Source organism: Pogoniulus pusillus, chromosome 4 (genome assembly GCF_015220805.1).
Source record: "Pogoniulus pusillus isolate bPogPus1 chromosome 4, bPogPus1.pri, whole genome shotgun sequence".
NCBI classification, from domain to species: Eukaryota; Metazoa; Chordata; class Aves; order Piciformes; family Lybiidae; genus Pogoniulus; species Pogoniulus pusillus.
This window is the reverse complement of record NC_087267.1, coordinates 28,780,304-28,803,825: the sequence shown is the minus strand read 5'-3', so window position 1 is coordinate 28,803,825 and position 23,522 is coordinate 28,780,304. Positions and strand designations below refer to the sequence as shown.

Sequence of the window (23,522 nt, the reverse complement as noted above, 5' to 3'; positions counted from 1 at the left end):
TCCTTTACAGAGATGTCTGGGAAATATGCCAGTTGTAATTGTCTCAGGAGAATTTGCAGGACTGCAGAAAAACAAAACCCATATACTTTGTCTCAAATTAGCACAGCAAATGGCAGCTGACAGCCTTTGATGAACCTTGGCACTAATTTCAGATTAAACTATGAGGCTTTAAATGAAAATATATTTATCTTTTTGATGACATGAATACAGAGCTGAATCTGCAGTTTCTGAATTATAGCTACATATAATTCACATCCTTTTTTCCCAAATTTTAGTGCTATTTGTGTGGGGGTTTGCCTATGGGACAAATGTGTATCTCGTAATTGAGGAGGCCAATGTCATCGCTAGGAATGACAGGATCATTTTGAAGTCATGCTGTTCATTAATTTTGATGGCAAAGTGTTCAAATGCAGTGCTCAAGTGCCTGCCTCTGAGTGCCTGCTCCATCTTTGAGAAAGGTGACCTCTGGCAAATATTGATAATTTTGGTGGTAGGTTTTGGGGTTTTTTTTGTCTGGAATCAACCCAAAGTGTTCCAGATGTCAGAACTCTGATTTACTGCAGTGCCAGCTTTTGAACAAAAATTCCCAGGAACAAACCTTTTTGGTGGGATATTGTCAAGGTCTAGAGAACAGAGATTAACAATATCTCTGTCCAGAGGAGCAAGATCTGTTCTTATGGATTTCCATGTTGTGAAATGAAGGTGCAAACGAGACCATATAACACCATAAAACTATTTATTAAAGGATAGGTTTGGGCAAAACAGAGAGAGATTTAAAGAGAATGATGGAGAAGAAGAGAAGAAGCAGGGAAGGGAAAGAGCTGGGATCATATTATCCTCAGTCACAGATGGGGCAGGGGGGTGTGGGGGTGGGGAGAAGAAACAGGTGCATGGCCTAGGGATGATCTTCTGTGGAGTTCGTCAGGGGTTCTTCTGGTGGTGGAGCAGCTCTGGTAGTCTGGTGGAGGTCCACTTGGTGGTCTGGTGGAGATGCACCCTTGGTAGTCTGGTAGAAGTGCACACTTTGTGGGGCATTCTTCCTGCCTATTACACAGTTTTTTAGCTCAGTGTCCAGGTGCAGCTCCCCAGGAAATCTTCTTGTGTGTTCTTCTGCATTTGCAGGGGTCCAGCGGCAGTGGCTCCCTGCGCTGTCCGTACCCTGAATACACATAAGCCTTTTCCTCTTCGCGGTAGCTGAGGTAAGATGTAGGCATCCTGAGCATTCCAGCCAGACTGAGGTCCAGGAGTTTCCAAGGTGTTGTCCATTGATTTTCATCCCTGAGCTTTGGCCAAGCACCAAGTCTGAGTCCCGGAGGTTAACAAAGGCAATCTTTATCATTGTTGATTCGGGAGAAAAGATGCAATCTTTATCTGTGTTGATGAACAAGAGAGAGGATTTAGACTCTCACAGATATGCAGATACTTTACTATTTATAGAACAGTAGTGTAAGCAAATATCAATGTAAGCACACCTTTAAATGGAAAATCTTGGGGGAAAGGTCTTCTATTACCCATTGATACAGCTGTTTTGCATTTTGAAAGTCTGTTTGAAGAACAAGTAGCAGAGGTTAATTAAGCACACTTTATCACAGTAAGCTGAAAGACTTGACAGCACATACATTGTAAAAAAAGGGAACCCTCACTACTACGTTTTAGTCAAGCCATGTGCTGGTGTGGAGATTTTAAAATGGAGTGGAGAAGATTCAGAAATAATTTCAAACTCTCCACTTTCCTCACTCAAACGTTTAAGCAACAATCAGGGCAATAAGGAATCACCTTTGTTAAAAGTTGGAATTACTAATTCTGTCTGACATTGATGTGTTTCAGTACCTTTGAAAGTTTAATTGCATCACATTATTTCTTATTTTTATTACTTACGTTGTTTTATGGCATATCAGTAGCAATAATAATATGTTTCATTCCTACTTATGTGTTATAATAGGATATATTGATCAAATAACTTTTTAGGTGTACATTTTATTTTGTGATTATCTTATTTTTAAATTATTTGGGCCTAATGCTATTTAACAGTGATTTACAATGTCTAGATCAAAGTATCTCTTGTCTGTGCTGTAATGAAAAATAGCTAAGCATCAAATGCACTGATTAGAAAACCATCTGTTTTCCTCTTAATCTTAGCTTGAAACATAAACATAGAATCATAGAACGTCAGGGGCTGCAAGGGACCTCAAAAGATCATCTGGTCTATCCACCTTGCCAGAGCATAATAACCTAGAGCAGATCACACTGGAATGCATCCAGATAGATCTTGAATATCTCCAGAGAGGAAGATTCCACAACCTCCCTGGGCAGCTAGTTCCAGTGCTCCAACAGTCTTGCAGTGAAAAAATCCCTCCTCAGGTACACATGGAACCTCCTATGCCTCAACTTCCACCCATTGCCCCTTGTCTTGTCACTGGGCATCACTAAGAAGAGCCTGGCTGCATCCTCCTGGCACTCACGCCTTAAATATTTATAAACATGAATGAGATCACCCCTTATTTGTCTCCTCTCCAATCTGTAAAGCCCCAGCTCCCCCAGTCTCTCCTCATAAGGAAGATGTTCAACTTCCTTAATCATTTTTGTGGCTCTGCACTGGACTCTCTCAAGCAGCTCCCTGTCCTTTTTGAGCTGGGGGAAGCCAGAATTGGACACAACACTCCAGATGAGCCCTCACCAGGGCAGAGTAGTGGGGAAAGGGAACCTCCCTCGAACCACAGCCCTTCTAATACACCCCATGGTGTATTAGAATGGCACTGGGGGATCAGCCAATCAAAATGGCAGCCAAATTTATTCGGTAAAGTCAGGGCTTGCTTTTACCTTTTAGGGCAGAACACAAGTATATAAACGTGTGCAGGGACCCTGCAAACAAGTTTAGAAGGAGAGAGAGACTGGAAGGTGCCAGGGCCTTATGTCTGCCTTTTCCACAGTTGCTTCTCCCAACAGCAGGAGGGAGGGAGAGCAGAAAACATGTCTGGTCAAGCCAGGACATGTTTAGGTCTAATTCGGCCTATTTTGGCCTTCCACGACACCTTCTCCATCATCAATGGAGAGGCACAGCTCCTACTGAAAGGTGAGGTTTCATTACATTTAGGTGACAAAAGCAGTTGTGTTATTTCCTTTACAACTAGCAGACTATACATTGTTAGAGCATTTGGTGTGATTGATGTTTTCTGACCAGAGACACTTAAGATACCCAGGATGTGTGTACATAGTTACACTGAAAAAAATGTATTGCCACCTCAGAGTCTCTGGTTCTCCATAAAACGTGCCCTTGACTAGGAAAATCCTTAGTTAGGCTTTTAGAAGCCAAAAGGTCAAGGAGATAATTATTAGAAGGCCAGGTTTTCCATTTTTTCTGGTGGAACTGCTATGTAGTTTCACCACAGCACAAGCATAACACTGTGACACTGTAAATAAGACATCTGTGTCAATTCTTATTAACAACTGATGCTAGCTGTTTAAGTAATGTAATAATTAGTAGTATGTACTTATAACAGCGTATCATATTGCACAGTACTGCTTGTGGGATACAAAATCAAAAATTCATTTTAAAATTAACTGTTTCAGTTTTGTTTTTTTCTCTTAAAATTATTCAAAATAATTTTAACATGTTCATGTACCTGCTGAATCTAACAGTGATAAACTACTTCATGAGCAGGGTTAGTAACTGTGTTAGTAACCTAAGCCTTACAAACAGATGTTACTGCTGGGGCAAATCTTGAGCTTGCGTATTACAAGTCTGTTTTTCAGTGTCACTTTCTTATGCTGTAGAATAGAATAGAAAAGAAGCAACCAGGTTGGAAGAGACCTCCAAGATCATCCAGTCCAACCTATCCCCCAGCCCTAGCCAGTCAACTAGACCATGGCACTAAGTGCCTCATCCGTTTTTTTCTTTAACACCTCCAGGGATGGTGACTCCACCACCTCCCTGGGCAGCCCATTCCAATGGCAAATCACTCTCTCTGGCAAGAACTTCCTCCTAACATCCAGCCTATACTTCCCCCAGCACAACTTGAGACTGTGTCCCCTTGTTCTGTTGCTGGTTACCTGGCAGAAGAGACCAATCCCCCACCTGGCTACAGCCTCCCTTGAAGTAGTCGTGGACAGTAATAAGATCACCCCTGAGCCTCCTCTTCTCTAGGCTAAACAAGCCCAGCTCCCTCAGCCTCTCCTCATAGGATTTGTGTTCCAGGCCCCTCACCAGCCTTGTTGCCCTTCTCTGGACACATTCCAGCACCTCAACACCTCTCTTCAACTGAGGGGCCCAGAACTGGACACAGTACTCAAGGTGTGGCCTGACTGTAATTCCACAGTGATCTCTCTAAATGAGACAGAAACTGTGGAGCACACTCACGTTGTCTCCTACATGGAGTAGATCTCTTAATTAAACAAACAAAGAAACAAAACTTTTTTTTTTGTTTTTGTTTTTGTTAATTTCTGTTTAATTACTGCAAAAGGACCAATGTCAGAGAAACACTAATTAGCCCTGGTACAGCGAGTTCTCCAAGAAATTCATAGGCTAAGCCTGACCTGTTCTGAGGTGAACAGAAAGGTCCCTACTCTGATAGCAGAAACTCAAACTGCATGATGTCATTTGTGTATTAGTCCTGTTCTATTCTGCATGAATTCCTGACCTCAAAGGAGACATTGATCATGGCTTCTTCCATCTGATATTTAGGAAATGTTGGCTAGCATGTCTGGCAAAGTCAGTGATACATTTTCCTCTTTTCCCTGTTTTGTCTCTTGTTTCTATAGCATCTGAATTCTGTGTGATTTCCCATAAAACATTCTCAAGTTTCACCCACGCAGGCCATCTGGACTATAGTTAATATTTTAAGACCTATCCCCTTAACTTCACTGTATTTTCTTGTAACTGCTAAAATGTGGTGATATCTCTTCCTTCTGTCTTAAGAATCTCTCCCTCAGAAACTCAAATGTATCAGAGGAGTCACGGGCTTGCTTCTATCAGCAGCTGAAGTCTTTCACATCCCTTGTATCTTCTTTCAAATCTGAGAAAATCTATGATAAAAAAAGGAAATCTGTGAATTCTCAACATAAAAAAAATTATCATGATGAAAATGTAATTAAAACCTAAAGTACTATATTAAAAAATATATGTCCTGTTAGTTGTTCATGGAGTTGGTTTGTTGCATTAGATTATGAACTCAGAAATGGTACTGTGATGAACACCACAGCTATGGTGTGATCCACCCCACTGGATTCACTGATGACATTGTCCAATACTATATCTTGATCCTTTTCTTCACCTGGAGCTTATTTGCTTCTTAGGTTCATTGCATTTCATCTGAGTTACTGTTTTATGAACCAGCAAGGTGCATTCTACACCTACAATTAGAACAAGTGAGGAATGGAAAACTACATTTTACTCTGATTTAACCCAGAAAAATCTCTTAAATAATTGGGACTGTAATGATATTTCTCTGTTAAGCATGGACACACACACGTTTTGTGATCTGTCTCATAGTCTTAGCTAACTGAACTGTGATTTCTTGCTTCTTAGACACACGTGCATGGAACAAGCTGTTCCATTGTCTTTCCAGGGATGTGAGGCTGACTGTCCCGTATTTTTTAGGTTTTCCTTCTTGTCTGTCGCTGGAGTGACACTGACCTTCCTCAAGTCCTCAGGCACCTCTCCCATTCTCCAGGTCCTTTCAAAGCTGGTGGAGAGTTACCCAACAGTGACTTCTCATAGCTTCCTGAGCACTTGTCCATGCGTCCCATTAGGACCAGGGATTTGTGGTTATGCAGTTTATTTAATTGGTCTCTAACATGATCCTCCTTAACCAAGGGAAAGGCTTTTTCTGTTATCTCTAAAGTCAGGAACTCCTGAGGGCTGACCTAAGTAGGAAAGACTGAAAAAAGAAGGCAGTAACTCTGCCTTATCTGTGTCCTCCATCACCATGACAGCTGCCTTATTCAACAATGGGCCCATAATTTCTGTAGTTTTCCTTTTGCCTCCAATATACTTGAAAAAACCCTTCCTGTTGATCTTGATTTCTCTTGCCAGGTTCTGTTCCAAGGAGGCTTTGGCTTTCCTTGTTTCATCCCCACATACTCTGACAGCGTTCTTGTAATCTTCCCGGGCGGTCAGTCCTTTCTTCCATATAATGTAAACTTCCTTCTTCCACTTGAGCATTTTCAGAAGCTCCCTGCTCAACCATGCAGGGCTCCTGCTTCACTTGCCTGATTTCTGGCTCTTAGGGATACACTGATCCTGAGCTTTGAGGAAATGTTTCTTGGATATCAACCAGCTGTCTTGAGCCCCCCTAACTTCCAGAGCCCTAACCAGTGGGTCTTCTCTAAGCAGTTTCTTGAAGCAGACAAAGTTAACCTTACTAAAACCAAGGCTGCAATCTTACTTGTTTTGTGCTCACTACCCATGATCCTGAACTCTATCTTCTCGTGATTGCTACTGTCAAGGCTTCCCCCAAACTCTTAATGTCCTCCACCAATCCCTGTTTGCTTGTTAGTACCAGGTCCAGTAGAACAGTTCTCCTTGCTGGCTTCTCTACTACCTGAGCCTGAAATTTATCATCAATACATTGGAGAAACTTCCTGGACTGTCCATGCCTGGCTGTGTGGCCTTCCAGGTAGATATCTCAGTGATTGAAGACCCTCATGTCAAAGCATGTGATCATGAGGCTACTTTCAGCTGTTTGCAGAGGGGCTCAGCAACCTCCCCCTCCTGGTCAGGTGATCTGTAGTAAACTCCCACAGTGGTGTCTCTCTATAATGGTTTAGTGAAGGGGTTAAACTAACTGCTCCCCCAACACAGAAGTGAAGAGAAGAGTACACACAAAACTAAGGGCTGAGATAAAGAAGTACAAGTTTAATGTAAAAAAATCATAAAACAGAAAACCCAAACCAGCAGCTACCTGACTCCCACCCATTCCACCACCATGCCTCCAGAGAGCCACCCATACCCAAGAACCCAGAGCTCAGAAGCAGCAACTGGCACAGGAATCCTCCCATGTTGCAATCTGAACTTCAAGCCCCATAATACTTTGCTCCAGTTAGCACTTTTGCTTTTTGAAGCTGGTATGACTGTGGCATGGTATGAATAACAGCAGCAGGTTCAGTTCAATCCATGGCACTCTTCTGTTAGCCTGCCCCTTAGTCCTTACCCACAAGCTCTCAACCTGCTCTTCACCTGCCCCCAGGGAGCGCTTGATACATTCCAGCTGCTGTTTCACCTGAAGAGTAACTGCTGCACCTTGCCTTGCTGGCCTGTTTTTCCTGTAATGAGCATAGCCATCCATGGCAGCAGTCAGTCATGCAAGCTATCCCAGCATGTCTCAGTAACTGCAGTGCGATCGTGGCCCTGCCACCAGACACAGAGCTCCAGGTCTTTCTCTTTATTCCCCATGCTGCATGTACTGCTGCCTAAGCGTTTCGGGAAGCAAGTTGAGCATGTAGTTTTCACACTTGAGGGTCGGTAGGCCTTCTGCTTCTCAAAAATACTAGCATGCTGCTCTATGAGTAATGAGTTACTATATGCAGGCATCTCTCTGACAAGGCCAGTTACTTCTCCTTGCTCCTTTGAATCTAGTTAAAAGTTACCTCAGTGAGCCCTAACTCATCCTGGAATCCTTTCCTCTCTCAAGATAAGTTTCATAGACTCATGTTTCCAGGGCAGCCTGGATGCCACAAGATTCTAAGATGTGTTCAAGAGTGCAAACATGACACAAAGCCTTTTGATGCAGCATCTGGAGATCGAGGGAGATGCCCAAAGGTATTGCACAGGTACTATGTTTAGGCAGAATTAAACTCTTGATTTTATTTCCCTTGACTGAGATTGATTGAAGCATCATGTATAGATACCTACATTTAGGTCTCATAATCATTTCTGTTTACCCAAGAAGACTGTAAAAATGGGGATTTGAAGGGCTGTTATGGAAGAGACACCAGGCTAGGAGTCCCTATAACCTGATCAAAGAAGGTTTCTGCAAGGTAGAGGATTCCTCCCAATTTTATGTCAGGTACAGGAAACTAGGTGAGGTGGTAAGATTCCCTGAGACTAGTATTTTTTAGTGTGCCAAGAGAAGAAAAAAATCCCTTCTTGTGCTCCCCAAAAGTTGTATTGCAGCTGCTTTTCTGTAGTTCTGTCTTTTTTTATTCTGTGTAGAATTTATTCTAAATTACAGAAAATTCCTTGACATTTACCAGTTTATTTTTCCTTTTTTGTTGTTTGTTTTCATTCTACTGCAGAAATCTGATCACCACAGCACTGCTTGCCAAATTATCACAGAAACAGGGAAGGGAGAGTAATGGTGATCTTGCCAAAGAATTTACATCTGTTAAGCTGCTCAGTGTGCAGAGTATTCTGCCTCCAGTAGGCAGTGACACACTGGTTGGTTTTTGAACTACTGCATCGCGTACATCTCTAGTTTGTGTTAGCTTTCAATATATTTGCACTGTTAATCAGAGTCCTGCACCGTATAATGTGTTTAAGTGACTGCTTTGCCACTAAGGGCTTAAAGTGTTATAGTTGGCTAGTTCTGTGTAATGATGCTTAAATTCCATCTCATCCTTGTTTCCAGTGGTGAGATAGTCATGTAAAACTTAAATTGAAGGATGACTACGGGGTACAAAGGGCATTGTAGTGAGGATTAAAAGAATAGATCACAAAACAAAGTATTTCCTGAAGGCAGCTACAAGAGCGTTTGAAAGCCTACAAGTTGTATGGTTATTTTGTCATTAAGAGCAAGAGCATTTGGAAGCCTACAAGTTGTATGGATATTTTGTCATTAAGAGAGGATCAACATATACTGCTGTCAATTTTCCCCTTACACAAATCTTGAAGAAAACAGTTTAAGTCACTGCATCTTCCATTGTCCTTCCAGAAGGTTTATAGTTGAATGAGCAGTAAAAAACTTTAGCTTTAATCCCATACAAGACAGAAGCAGTGACTTTTTAAGGACTATGCATTCTACATTCCTGAAGAAAGTCCCCATTTCTGTGATGAGGTATTTCAGAGATATTTTCATCAATGTGTCTCTCAGACCAGGACTAAATCTTATAAAATCATTCATAAGGATACAATGATTTGTTAGGCTTGGAATTCTGAGTTTGGTACTAAAAGTGAGCAAAATCAAGACTCAAAGAGCTAAACTAATCATCACTGTTTCAGTCTTGTGTTGTTTTACATGTGTGTATTAGGGGATTGCTGAAAACTGATTGTGCTTTAGTAACATTTACCTTTAGAAAATGTGCCCTTTTTTGCAGTGGCTTTCTTCTGTTCATGTGTCCATATACATGTGAGCTTTGTTGCAGACTTGCATTTCTGCTTGCAGTGGATGCATGTATGTACAGAAGAATGCTATATAAGTTCTTGAGTTTGTTTTCAAACAGAGTTATGAGAGACTAAAAACCCTCCTGCAATCCTCTTAGCTAACCAACATATACATATACATATATATATATATATATGTATATGTATGTGTGTTCCTTCTCTTCCCATAGTTATCCACTTAGTACATTCTCTTCGAGTTATAGACACAGGCTAAGCAGAGTAATTTTAGATATTGATATTTATTTCCCATACACAACATTGATGTGGAACATGACTATATTCTTAAGCAATAATTTTTTGGATGAAAAACATAGAATCAAAGAATCATAGAATCAACCAGGTTGGAAGAGACCTCCAAGATCATCCAGTCCAACCTATCACCCCGCCCTATCCAATCAACTAGACCATGGCACCAAGTGCCTCATCCAGGCTTTTCTTGAAGACCTCCAGGGACGGTGCCTCCACCTCCCTGGGCAGCCCATTCCAATGGGAAATCACTCTCTCTGTGAAGAACTTCTTCCTAATATCCAGCCTATACCTACCCTAGCACAACTTGAGACTGTGTCCCCTTGTTCTATTGCTGGTTACCTGGGAGAAGAGGCCACCCCCCACCTGGCTACAATGCCCCTTCAGGTAGTTGTAGACAGTAATAAGATCACCCCTGAGCCTCCTCTTCTCCAGGCTAAACAACCCCAGCTCCCTCAACTGGTGAATACTGAGTATTCAGTTCTATCACTAGCAACTGAACTTCCCGTTTAAAGCTCGTGATTCTAAGTCATAGCTATATCTTTTAATGGATTAATTGCTCTAAATACTCATTGCCCATTGGCAAATGGACAATGGATATTTATTCTAAATATTCAGGCCTATTGCCTTTTTGGTGTATTACTCATTCATATGTTTTAACTACTTTCACAATCAATCTTAGGAAATAATTATCCCAGCTTTTATTGACACTAACCTTGCTTCACACCAGCTTCTTGTTGATCAGATATTACTCACAGATGCCCCTGGATAATCTTCTAATCAGAGAAGAAATAGTAGCAGTTTTGATTTGTCTGTGTATGCCAGCACTGGCTGATGTGGCTTGTTTTTTGGGGGGGGGTTGGGTTTTTTTTAACTTTTTTTCTTTCTCTTTAAATACACTAGTAAACGTTAAATCAACCTCTTAATGAGATATTCTTCACTTTTGGCAATACGAGCATCATATACAAGCATCAAAAGAGATGTTGAGGAGCTGGAATGTGTCCAGAGAAGGGCCACAAAGCTGGTGAGAGGCCTGGAACACAAACCCTATGAGGAGAGGCTGAGGGAGCTGGGGTTGTTTAACCTGGAGAAGAGGAGGCTCAGGGGGGACCTCATTGCTGCCTACTACTACCTGAAGGGATATTGTAGCCAGGTGGGGGTTGGTCTCTTCTGCCAGACAACCAGCAACAGAACAAGGGGACACAGTCTCAAGAAGTACAGGCTGAATGTTAGGCGGAAGCTCTTGACAGAGAGAGTGATTGGCATTGGAATGGGCTGCCCAGGGAGGTAGTGGAGTAGCCATCCCTGGAGGTGTTCAGGAAAAGTCTGGATGAGGCACTGAGTGCCATGGTCTGGTTGACTGGCTAGGGCTGGGTGCTAGGTTGGACTGGATGATCTTGGAGGTCTCTTCCACCCTGGCTGATTCTATGATTCTAAGGAAGATCATTATGTTTAATGGATTTTTATTAGCGTGTAGAAATACTAAGGCACTTTCTCACAAGGTTTAGAGTAATTAAGGTTATGTCTTTGTTAAGAGCTGTTAATCTATATAGAGTATATTTTGATATAGGTATATATGTATGAATATTCAGAATTAAGTATTCACTAAGTGTCTGCATTTAAATAAAATTAGACTCTTAGATGCATTGTTGTTTTGATGTGAGCCTGTTTCCTATCTTAGAGAAAAAAGAATCAGCAATGGTAAATCCAAGTTATTTTTTCAGTAGCCTGGGGAAAACTTGGCTATTCTTACACAGTTTCAATCATGCTAATATTGCAGTTTCTTTTTTTTTTCCTTTTTTTTTTTTTTTTTTGAAGGGAGGCAGAGGAGTAGTAATTTTTCAGGTTTACAATGCCATGCTAGTTACAAATCTTTCTTTGTTTTATCTGCTACTAAGCTTTGTATAGGTGCTTGCCTCTAACCATTTAAAAAGAGAAAAAAAAAATCACATAGAAATGGGTTACTGCTCAAGGCTTTTAGCTGCAGTTGTTTAAGTGTGTTTGTTTTTTGTGTAAGCTATGAGAGATGAAAACACACTGTTCTGCATTGTTACACCTTACAAGATGTATGATTCTGTTCATTATCCCATTTTTATCTCTGTTGCTTCTAAGAGCTGGCTTTAGCCTTTCACAGAGAGCAAAATGAGACCTGACTCGCTCCACAACAGGCAAAAATGCCCCATGATCACCTCTGCACTCAAAGGCTTTGCATGTTCTGAGCACAGACAATCTTGCCTGCCTTTTCTGCCACCTCCATTGCTTTTCCATAGCATATGTTCAGATGCTGCAAAGCAAACTTGCCTTTGGTTTATATGCCTAAGGCTGAATTCTTAAAGAAATGTCATCTACATGACCCAGGGTCAAATGTGTTTCAGCTGGGTTGCAACACTTGGTTCTAACACCTTCATTCATTATAAGAACAGTCCTACTGCCTTCACTAGCATTGCTTATGAAGTACTGGGCAATTCAGCAGAAGGAAGGAGTGTAAGATCTGATCCAGTGCATTCCAAGATCTTCTAAATTCAGTAAAGTTAGTATGAGAAAAACAGGATTTTAACAGAATAGGAAATTAATAATCAAGGTGATGGTCCTGGAAGATGATCAGAGGAAGTTGAAAAGATAGGTCTTGAAGTGTTATTTAAGGGGATAAGACACTTTTTGGGTTTAGTTCTGAGCAGATTATTGATATTAAAACAATTGTTATGAGGAAAAAAACAAATCTCATTCACAAAGAGTTTCAAACTTGTAGTAAATACTTGGGAGCCTGCGTGTGTTGAGTAGTAGAATTGAAAATAACCAAAGAATGTGTTTTAAGGAAAAGGCATGCTCTCTTAGAGGGCAACTATAATCACTGTTCTCCTCTCTGTAACACCTGAATGCTACTTTGTTGGAGTTCAACACAGGAAATTACTCCTGTGTATACACTACGTGATATGCTAGACTGCTTTCATAAGCATTCACCCACAAGCACAGACCCTAAATTTGACCAATCTTAGTATTGCTAGTTACACAGGTATTATGGTATGAACTCAGAATATGTCCTTCTCTTAGCTAGCTCAATGAGAGAGAGTATAGCACTAAGTATAGTAGCTTCCATCCTTTTTCTTGTTCCTGGTAAGCACAGACACTGTAGATTAACTTGTCTTGCCTGTCTTTGTTTTTGCTTGTCTTTTTTCTTTTGCTCTGAAGGTTTAACAGTTCAGCTGTGCATATGAACTCCATGGAGAGGAAAGGGAGTAAACAGAGTACATTTTCAGGAGGGATTAGTGAGTTCTCATAATTGCAACAGGTCACTGCTACCACTTGGATCATCACCAGGAATTTATGTTTTTATTCCTGTAAAGCTTGAGGTATCTCACAAGGCAGTGTAAGGTTTTCCTTGGCTATTTTAATGACTTTATATTTTTATTTCTGTGTTATACATGCTTAGTTACTCAGGGGCCTAGGACAGACAGCTGCAGCAGCAGAGGGGAAAGATGGTGCTTACCTGACTTGCAGTCAATAAAAAGCTTGAAACTCTTTTCATTATAAGTAGATATGTGAGATCAAGATTGGCCCAATCCCCATCAATCTGTGAACTTTCCCTGAGGAGACATAAAAAAATAAAATGGAGAGAAAATAACACACCAGAAACCTCACAACCAAAAGTCATTTACACTGATGGCTGAGATACAGTGTCCTAAGACTCACTGAAACCTTTTTAAGGCTGTAGTTGAAAAAGTAAAATAGTCAGTTTAGAGAAGTAGTTCAGCTTTTATGCAACACTGGAACTTGTTTAATATGGCCATTTACTTTGTAGGCACTCAGAAAAAATCCAAAAATCAGAGCTAGAAACATGATAGTTCAGAGCACCAATAAAACTTTGACAGGCAGGCTTGAAAAGGCAAAAGTAATTACTTTGGGTATCTCTGACTCCCGTTCTTATTCTAAAAATACAGAGTGTAAACCAGGTGAAACTGCTGAAGCTTTACCAGGATTGAAGTGGAATTGTTGATATTTATATGGATTCCATTTAAAGTAAAAGGTCAGGCCAGACTTACTTGAAACTCAGTTCCTACTTTGAAAATATGTGCCAGTTACAGTGAGCCTGGCTCAATTTTCTGGTTTGCAATGATAAATTCAAACATTGCATCAATAAATTCAGTCCTAGATAGTACACTGAAAGAGGTTTTTTGGGTGGGTTTCTTTTGGCAGAAAAAATTGTGTAAGTCAGCAAAGGACCATGTGTTCTCATATTCCCCAAGCAACCTGTGTAGCTTTTTATTTGACCATAGGTAAGAACCAATAAATTATTTTGTTTTGTGTGTTATTAGAGCATATCTGGACACAGACTGTCCCATTATTATTCTACTTCCTCCAGAGTAAGACAAATTAAGTGGGCAGTGTAATAGTTGCCCTAATAGGCTATACACTCTCAGGACATACTCAAGCCATCCAAGATATATATGGTCATATGAAATGTATTATTTCTCATGCTTTGGATTATCTATTAATATGCAGTCAATAAATTAATTTTCCTCTTAAGCAAAGTTCTGCGGAGCACACAGAATCTTGGGCTTTCATAACATAGTCAGATAACATACAATAGTATTTTGACCTCTAGTAGTGGATGCATACTCATCATCTCTAAGTTGAACAATCTCAGGAGTTTTCCAAATTTACAGACAGAACTCAAGCTTTAAAGCATATTTGTATATGTAGCTATTTAATTTAATGTATATGTCGCCATTTAATTAACAGTTTTCATTATGTGATTAATGTTCTAGAAGTTGTTGGAAAGCTGCCCTCAAGAACAGCATGTTCTTTTAAACTCACCTATCATGGGTGTGGTAATTTTTATGGGTTTTTGTTTCAAGTTTTCCATTCTTGGAGGAGTATGGAGGGGGTTTATTAGAATCCCTGCCTTGGACTTCTCTAGGGCAGAGACAAGTTCACAGAGTTCCTTGGGAGACAGCCCTGAAGTGCTGGACATTCTTCAAGAAGGGAATCTTGAATGACATGGGTATGAGCAGTCCATCTCTGTCTGTCAAAAGATGAGGTGTTAGCAAAGAAGACTGACCTGGATGAACAGGAAACTTTGGCTGGAACTCAGGAAAAAAAAACATTACCAACTTTTTGAAGAAGGGGTGGACAGATCAGGAGGTTGTACAGGGAGAGAATTAACTCAACTGGAATTTAATCTGGCTACTTCTGTTAAAGACAATAAACATTTTTCTTCTAGCTAGCAACAAAAGGAGGACTAAAGAGGCTCTTCATTCTTTATTGTATATGAGGGGAAACATAGTGACAAAAGATAAGGAAAAGGCTGAGGTACTTAACACCTTTACCTCAGTCTTTAATAGTAAGACTAGTTGTTCACTAGATACCCAGCCCTTTAAACTCGAAGGCGGAGATGGGCAGCAGAATGAGCCCCTTGTTATCCAAGGGTAAATGGTTAGCAACCTGCTACACCACTTAGACATGCACACATCCATGGGGTGGGATAGTATTGAAGGAGCTGGCAGAAATGCTCTCCAAGCCAATATTTATCACAGTCTTGGCTAACCAAGGAGGTCCCAGTTGAGTTGAGGTTATTAAATGTGACTCTCATTTACAAGAAGGGCTGGAAGGAAGATCTGGAGAACTACAGGGCTATCAGTCTTGCCTCCATTCAGAGGAAGGTTATGGAGCAGATCATCCTGTGTCATCACGTGCCACAGACAGGTAATCAGGCACAGTCAACATGGGTTTGTGACTGTGCCCATGCACTCAGCACTCATGAAGCCACACCTGGAAAACTCTATTCAGTTTTGGGCCACTCACTACAAGACACTGAGGTACTGGAGTATGTTCAAAGAAGAGCAACAAAGGTGATGAAGGGTCTAGAGCATAAGTCATAAAGACTGACTGAGGGGAGTGGGGTTATTTAGTCTGGAAAAAAGGAGGCTCAGGGGAGCTACTGTCCACAACTACCAGAGAGGAGGTCATAGCAAGGTGGGTGTCAGTGTCTTCTCCCAAGTAACAAGTGATAGGACAAGAGCAAATGGCCTCAAGTTGTGTCAGGAGAGGTTTAGATTGAATATTAGGAAAAAAATCTTTACTGAAAGCATTATAAAGCATTGGAACAGGCTATTTGGTGAAGTGGTGAAGTCAACAGCCCTGGAGGTAATTAAAAGACGTGTTTATGTGGCACATAGGGACTTGGCAGAGTTAGATTGACAGCTGGACTCAATGATCTTAAAGGTCTTTTCCAACCTAAATGATTTAGTGGTTCTATTCTATGCTTTGAGCTATTAGTATAAACTGTGGTAGTTTTGGAAATCCCTCTTACTTGATCTGTCTGGTTTTCTGAGGAGTGTTCAGTTTACCTGTAATGAGGGATGAAGCCAAATCAGGAAGTGAGTCCTTTTCCCTGGACTATTGCTGTTGTCCCCTGTCCTCTCCCTCCTTTTAGTCTGTTGTTCTTATTACCTATCTTACTTGTTTTTCATGCCTTCATTAACAAATGACAGTTAAACCTCCCTGGCTAACCTATGCCTTTCTATCCTACTCTCATTCCATTTTCTCCTGTCGTTGTCCAAAGCTGTAAATTCACCTCCTGTTCTCTAATCTATTCCTCTTCCTGTCATCACTTTATTTCAAGCCTGCTCTCTGCCTTGCCTCAGCATTTTTAGAACGTGTAATTGTGCCTCCTTTTCTCCTTCTTTTAAAGTGTTGATACCATATTCACTCAGCAGGGATGTGCAAAGTGGAGACAGTGTTAGCAAGTCAGAAAGGAAGCTTTTCTATCCATAAAATGACAAAGCAGCAGGTATCTGCAAATGAATGTGGTTGTACCTGCATTCTCTCTCCATCCTGGGACCAATATGGTAGAGAAACACACTATTAAAACACTGAACACAGTCCATCAGCAGTTTACGCTGTTGCTTTTAGCTTTGGGCGATTTCAGCGTAATACAAGAGAGATGGAACTAAGTCAGCCTAATTCTTAACACAATGGTAGTTTACTTTCAGACCGAATAAGCCATAAATCTTTTTCTTTGTGTCTCACTGTCTAAAAGGTGCTGCTACCTTAAAAGTTGTGTTCTTTCCTAATGGGAATAAAAATAGGGAGTATAGTGAAAAGCCCAAGAAAGAGTATAAAGGGGAAAAAGCAACTATTAATAGAAATAAAGCTTTAAAATAATTTCTTTTGATGCATGTATATTTAAAAAGGGGAATTATATCACAATAATCAACAAGGTTTTTTGCCTTCAGCCTGTCTGAGGCCATGTGGTTTGGAGATCTGATCACTAGTCCGAAAAGGAAAGGCTGTTTTCAAGATTTCTGGGGTGTTTTTTCCTGGAAAAGGTGAGAGGACAAAAGCAGAAATCTATGATATGCACTTTATGCCTTATAAAGGAAAGTATTCATCTGACTGTCTTTCCATCTGTTTGTCATCTACCTACATCTATCTTTTCTTTCTTCCTTCCTTCCTTCTTTCCTTCTTTCCTTCTTTCCTTTTTCCTTCCTTCCTTCCTTCCTTCCTTCCTTCCTTCCTTCCTTCCTTCCTTCCTTCCTTCCTTCCTTCCTTCCTTCCTTCCTTCCTTCCTTCCTTCCTTCCTTCTTTCTTCATGAACAGAGAGATCCATATGCTTCAAACTGTCACTAAATTGATTTGGAGGCAGGTATTTCTCTAATTTATTGCTTTGAGGGTTAGGTTAAAAACTCTAAATTTAATACACGCCTTTAACCGAGTAAATTGAATTTTCTTATTTGTTTTGCTCTTTCACATTCACTGTTCAGTATTTACTGGAGTTATGCATGGTATTTCCATCAGTAATGAGAGTACTGACTACTTAGAGACAGAACAATGCCATAGCAGAAGATGGTGTTTGAACATTCAAATGACATTTTGTAACAATCATGCTTGCTTAATACACCTGAGAACATTTTGTCTTGTACTCTATCTATGTAATTTTGAAACTATTTCTGAACTAATATTTTGGGTGAGCATGAGTAGCTGGCTTACTGTTGTATCAGTCAGTCATTGCTTTCATGTATGTGTTTGTACTGTCTTCCAGTACTCGTATTTTCTTTAGAAGTGTGAACTTCAGTTCTCTTTCCCTTTCAAACCACTGCCTCTAGTCCACTGTCGTTCAAGCAGTTTTGTGAGGAAGTGCTTCACCCATTTTCATCCTTTTTTGCCTTTTTTTTCTTTCCCTGCTGTGTAACTAAGACAATTTTCTGATTGAATTGACTGTTGATAAACATTATTTACATTATTTTGCACTTGTACTAGTATCGCTAGAGGGCAGCATTGATTAAATTAGGTGCACTCTAGTGCTCATGTAAACTAAGGCAGAAAAGCCTCCAGTACTGCATTTTTAGTAAGTGCTCATGGCTTCCATGTCTATTCTCCATCATATCCTGCACATAAAAATCAATAGTCATCTTAATCGCCATGTGCATTAGATGTTATTATATACAACTTTAATACAGGTAAAAAGAACATACTGTGATACAACTTCTATGGAAAAGAATGTGCATGGACCTTGATGGAAATTAGATGGCATTCAAGTTAGTTAAATTGTCATTTATATTCATGTCTTTATTATAAATAATTATTAGTGAGGTTTTTTAATATATAATTAAAATGTGGGTTTGTTAATATATTGTTTCTAAGTAAAAATGTTTGCTGTAAAAAATAAATAACTTCAAAGTTGTTGTCTTTTTGAAAAATCTCAGTCCAATGTATTTTTAAATAATGGGCAACAAAGATAATCAGCATTGTAAATTAAGACACTGACTTCTTTGTTCTTATTGATTTACAGGTCTCCTGACAAATGCAGCAACACAGAATCCTCGTAGGAGTGGTTTAGGCTCTGTGTGAGCTACTTAACTTAGTCAAGTTTCACTGCTGTTGATCATCATCCGTTATATGTCATCAACTCAACTGTCTGTTTCTCTGTATGTCATGAATGACAGCATAATTCCTCTACATTATGAGCTAAAGTTTGTTCTACCATACTAAGGATCACTGGACTAAGGAATATAGAAAAAGAGATATACTTGGGCATTAGCAATACAAAAAAAGTTCATGGTTAACGTTTCATCTGCGCTATACACCACTGATGGACTTTGCTGTTACCTACATGTTTTAATCCGAAGAGTCTGCTACAATGAAGAGTATCATCCCAATCAGCCTTAGAGAAGACTGTTTTGCCTATGGGAGGACACTGAGGTGCAAAAGAAAAACTCTTCTTGTGCCCTAAACTGTCTGAATTGCTTTTATTTTCTTATACTTTCAGTATTTACAATAGACCAAAGAGCAAAATCTATTTTAAAGTGGACACAATCTTACTGTTGAGTTATGTCATTAAATTGTAGGAGGTCTCCACAAAGACACGATTCCAGCTTTCAGAAAGCTGAGATGTTGGTGTCCAGCTGAAGTCTTTATGGAAAGCTGCAGTGAAAACAAACTCAGAGACCCCCTCTTGAAATGCCACGTTTGAAAGAGCATAATGGAGCACCGAGAGAAAACAACCTATGTTTGAAAGAAACTTGGACAGAAAGAACACAAACTGTCTACATGGCACCTTTATTCCTCTGTACTTAAATTGACTTTCTCGTACTAAAATCATTTTCAGTTTTAACCAGTTAAACATGCCTCTTCTACAGTTCCATTTTTGATAGTTAAAGTTGGATAATACAGTATTTGCAAAGAGCATGTTTGGTCGTCTGTGGCCTATGTCTCATCTGATACACCATTTAGCACCAGAACGCAAATTAAAGAGAAAACAAAAGTAACACTTGTTTGAAAGAGATCATTAAATGTATTTTGAAAAGCCTAAAGTTATATATTTAACAGTTTTTATATGTTGTATATTTGTAGAAAAACCTATTTAACAATTAACGTGATAACTCTGACAGTCATGACAAGTGGTTCAGAGTTAAGTTGTGGTTTATTACTTCAGTTGTCTCTGAAGTGACTGGTGTCGTTTGCTTTCTTCCATTGGGACATTCTGGATGTAAAGCATGACCAGAGAGGACTGTGTAGAAAAAGCAAAGAATAATGTTGTTTATATTACATAAATGCATTCAACCATTGCACTGTTGGAAGGCATTTCTTATTTTTATGTTATTTTTTTTTGTCTTTATGTACTGATTAAAAATAGAGTGTAAAATATTTTACTCATTGCTCTTCATAGCAAGGCTTGCTTTTTCCTTCCTTCCTTCCTTCCTTCCTTCCTTCCTTCCTTCCTTCCTTCCTTCCTTCCTTCCTTCCTTCCTTCCTTCCTTCCTTCCTTCCTCTCCCTTTCTTTCCTTCCTCTCCCTTTCTTTCCTTCCTCTCCCTTTCTTTCCTTCCTTCCTCTCTTTCTTTCCTTTCTTTCTTTCTTTCTTTCTTTCTTTCTTTCTTTCTTTCTTTCTTTCTTTCTTTCTTTCTTTCTTTCTTTCTTTCTTTCTTTCTTTCTTTCTTTCCTTCCTTCCTTCCTTCCTTCCTTCCTTCCTTCCTTCCTTCCTTCCTTCCTTCCTTCCTTCCTTCCTTCCTTCCTTCCTTCCTTCCTTCTTTCTTTCTTTCTTTCTTTCTTTCTTTCTTTCTTTCTTTCTTTCTTTCTTTCTTTCTTTCTTTCTTTCTTTCTTTCTTTCTCTCCCTCCCTTCTTTCCTTCTGAATTCCTTCCTTTTGAAATCCTTCCTTGCTTCTGATTTCCTTCCAAATTCCTTCCTTCTTTCCTTTCATTTCCTTTTATTTCCTTTCAGCCTCTCTCTTTGTTTCTTCCCCCCCACCACTTTTATGTAAGGGTCAGTTTGAAGCCTGTTCTTTGATCTCATTTTCAGTGCTTTACCTCATTGTTAGAGAGCCCACTTTTTTGGCATTATTAATTAGTGAAAATTTAGCAAAGACAACATGGACAAGGGCAAAATTATGATAAAACAGAGAAACAAACAAAACCTTGTTCCTTTTTACTATACCTTTCAGTATATATTGGTACATATTGGTATGATGCAATCAAGGAAGCTTAATTTCTTCCTGGCAAGTATATTATGGTTTCAAGTATACTACCTAATACTCCAATTAACTTTTAGTGTTATGCTAGTTCTATTCTACTAAAGAAAAATATATAGAGATTTTTCAAGTGACCACAGATGAAACATACAAAAAAGAAAAGTTGATTAAAGAGGTTTTTTTTTAAAGGCCTTCTCTAATCTGAGGCTTATTTAATGAAGAAGTTGCAGGAAACATAGACTATAGGTCATTTTGTCTTCAAGTTAAATAAATATTTACAAAATTTATATTTAATCTTGGGATTTTCAATCAGTGTCAAAGTAGCAATTAAAGCCCAGCCACTTGAAAAGTGTTATGGACTGACTGCACTACAAATGACCAATGTCAGGTTTAAAATGTCATGCAATAAATGATGGTAAATACATTTACTGTACATGTAGACCTCAAGACCCAGATCCCTCACTCTACTCTCTGGTTTGGTTTATTTTAAAGGGAGTATAGTAGCCTTATTTAGTAAACACAGAACAATTAAAGATGTTACATAATTTTTTTTTTTTTGCTTTACAGTATTCAGTTTTGTGTTGCTTCAGCTAAATTATGAAAAATAAAGAAAATCCTTTTCTAAGTGAGACTTTTGTTCCATGAGCATGACATCATCAAAGGAATTTTACCAGAGATAAGTACGATGGGGACATAGAGAAGAAGACTTAGCAATGGAATGGGAAATTGAGACTTTGGGATTGCTATGTTTTGAAATTGAAGTTTTACCCTTCCCTTTTCATATCTTGTGTCCCTTAATTCAGTTATGGATCAGATTACGGTAGTTTATTTTCTGGAAAGCAGATCCCACTGGAACATCTAAATCTTTACATCTAAAACCATACCTTACAAACAATTCTGAAGATGTAAGATTATTTCTTTGTTTTCTGAATGCTTTAAATGCTCAACAAAAGGTAGATGCACGCTTTTGATAAAGTCTACTCTGCACAAGAAGTATCAAAGACAAAAGATTCTGATTATTCATCAGAGAACAAATTCTAGTTGCTGAGCCTCCTGTGTACAACTGACACCTCAAGGCACTTAAAATATGTTTTGTACTTTTCCCTCCTCCCCCAAAATGTACAAATTTAAAACAAATGAACTATACTGGCTGCCTTTGTCAATGTGAATTACTACTCTAAGAGCAGTGGTGAAATGTTTCTCAGGAAGAATATGTTTTCAGAATATTGTGAACTTCTAATTTTACAAAGCAAAGTTACATAAAAAAAAAATATGTTTGTTTCTGAAAGTATTTTATGTGCCTCTTCCAAAGGAAAATTTGAAATCAGGGGAATGTCTTATTTGAGTGCTATTAAATATCCTTCATTTCTCACCTTGCAAACAAGTAACTTTTTCAAAGCACACTTGGAAGACTATCAAAAAAACCCAACCAAAAAACCAAACAGACTACTAAAAACTCTAGAAATGCAGTAATTTTTAAAATGTTTTTTGAAAAAAAAAAAAAAGTTTGTCTGTAGCTTTCTGTTAAACCAGGCAAGGACATACTTCATTGCTTTGCACATCTGGGGTATCAAATGGAGCAAATATTAACACACTACAGTAATCAATATGACACATGATTTACCAATTTCATAATTACAATTTTATTTTATTTTTCTCCATAAGAATTCATTTCTTCTCTGCAGCAGCTCTGGTTTTATGCATGTGGTATCCTCAGTCATTCACTTGTTTACTGAAACTGTATCCACATGCTGTTGCATAAATCTTTAACCCAGGCATTAGTATCTAATATAACCTATTCATCACCATCATGAGCCCTAATTAAAGTTTCCAGAAGAAAATAAAGAATTCACAATGTGCCTATATGGTAAGTAGGAACAGCTGAACTAGAAGGTGGTAAAGGGATTGGTTGACAGGAAAATCACAGCACTGCCAGGGCTAGTAGAAACAAAAAGCACAAGCCAACACTGGATGTAGACACAAGAAGCCTAAAAACAGAGAAACAATAAAAAAAAAAATTACTAGAATATTTGTTCAAGAGGCAAAAAGAGAAACAGCTTTTCTCACATAAACCCAGGTATTATGAAATAACCTGAACAGATGAAGGATAAAGCCATAAAGACTGTTAATTTAAAACAAACAAACCAAGCTGAAATGGAAAGAAGAGGTGTAATCAAGGGGGAAAAAAGTTTAGCAAATAACTTCCAGAACAACCATGGAAAAGTTTAGCAGTAGAAACTTTGAACGTTAGGAACTTAACACAGGTTAGGCATGATTAATTATCAGACTCTATGTTCATAACCCGTGTTAGGAACATAGAGTCTGATAAAATCAAAGGAGCAATGTAAGCACGTGCAGAGAACAATTAGCATTAGCTAAGGAACCTGAGCACTCCCTCAGACAATGGTCTGACTTGCCATAAGCCAGGGTCTGTCTTCCTTCACTGCACAGGGAGAAGCATATGTACAGTGCTATGCACTAGAGGAGAGAGACAGGCAGTTTAGTATGGATTCTAACACAGGCATAACAATATATGTCAGCCACCTAAGACAGACTATAATGATAGGAAATGTTGGCATTAGCTGTCATCTGGAATTAACTTACTGAGTTGTGAAGGTGACAACAGAAGGTTGACAGTGGCATCCTGAATCAGCTGTTAGTGTACAAAAACATTGCACAAAACAGTAGCTCACAGAGCCCTAGTGCTGGTAAAGAGTGCCTTCTCATCACAATGACTAACTCCAAGGGTAGCATGGATGTGCCTGTGTATGCAGAAAATACCCACACACATCAAGGAAAACAAAGGTGAGATACTTCTGTCCATGCTCTCCAGTCACTGCTACGTAAGTGTATGTAAGCAGCCTCCAGAATAGAATTTCAACATAGACTATGTTATTACACATTTGCCTAATTGAGATGCTGTTAGCAAACAACAATAATATTTTTTTAATTATAGTGAAACTTGAAAAAAATCACATTTCATTTGTTACAAGT

General features: G+C 39.1%; 1 protein-coding gene across 1 annotated transcript in view; it reads left to right on the top strand.

Moving 5' to 3' along the window:
* Positions 1–21,159, top strand: part of TAFA5 (TAFA chemokine like family member 5) — a 489,916-nt gene extending 468,757 nt beyond the window's left edge. Inside the window, 2 exon segments of the mRNA XM_064142444.1 lie at positions 16,798–16,890; positions 18,354–21,159. The gene's annotated coding sequence lies outside the window, so the exon portion shown is untranslated.
* The last annotated feature ends 2,363 nt before the right edge of the window (positions 21,160–23,522 follow it).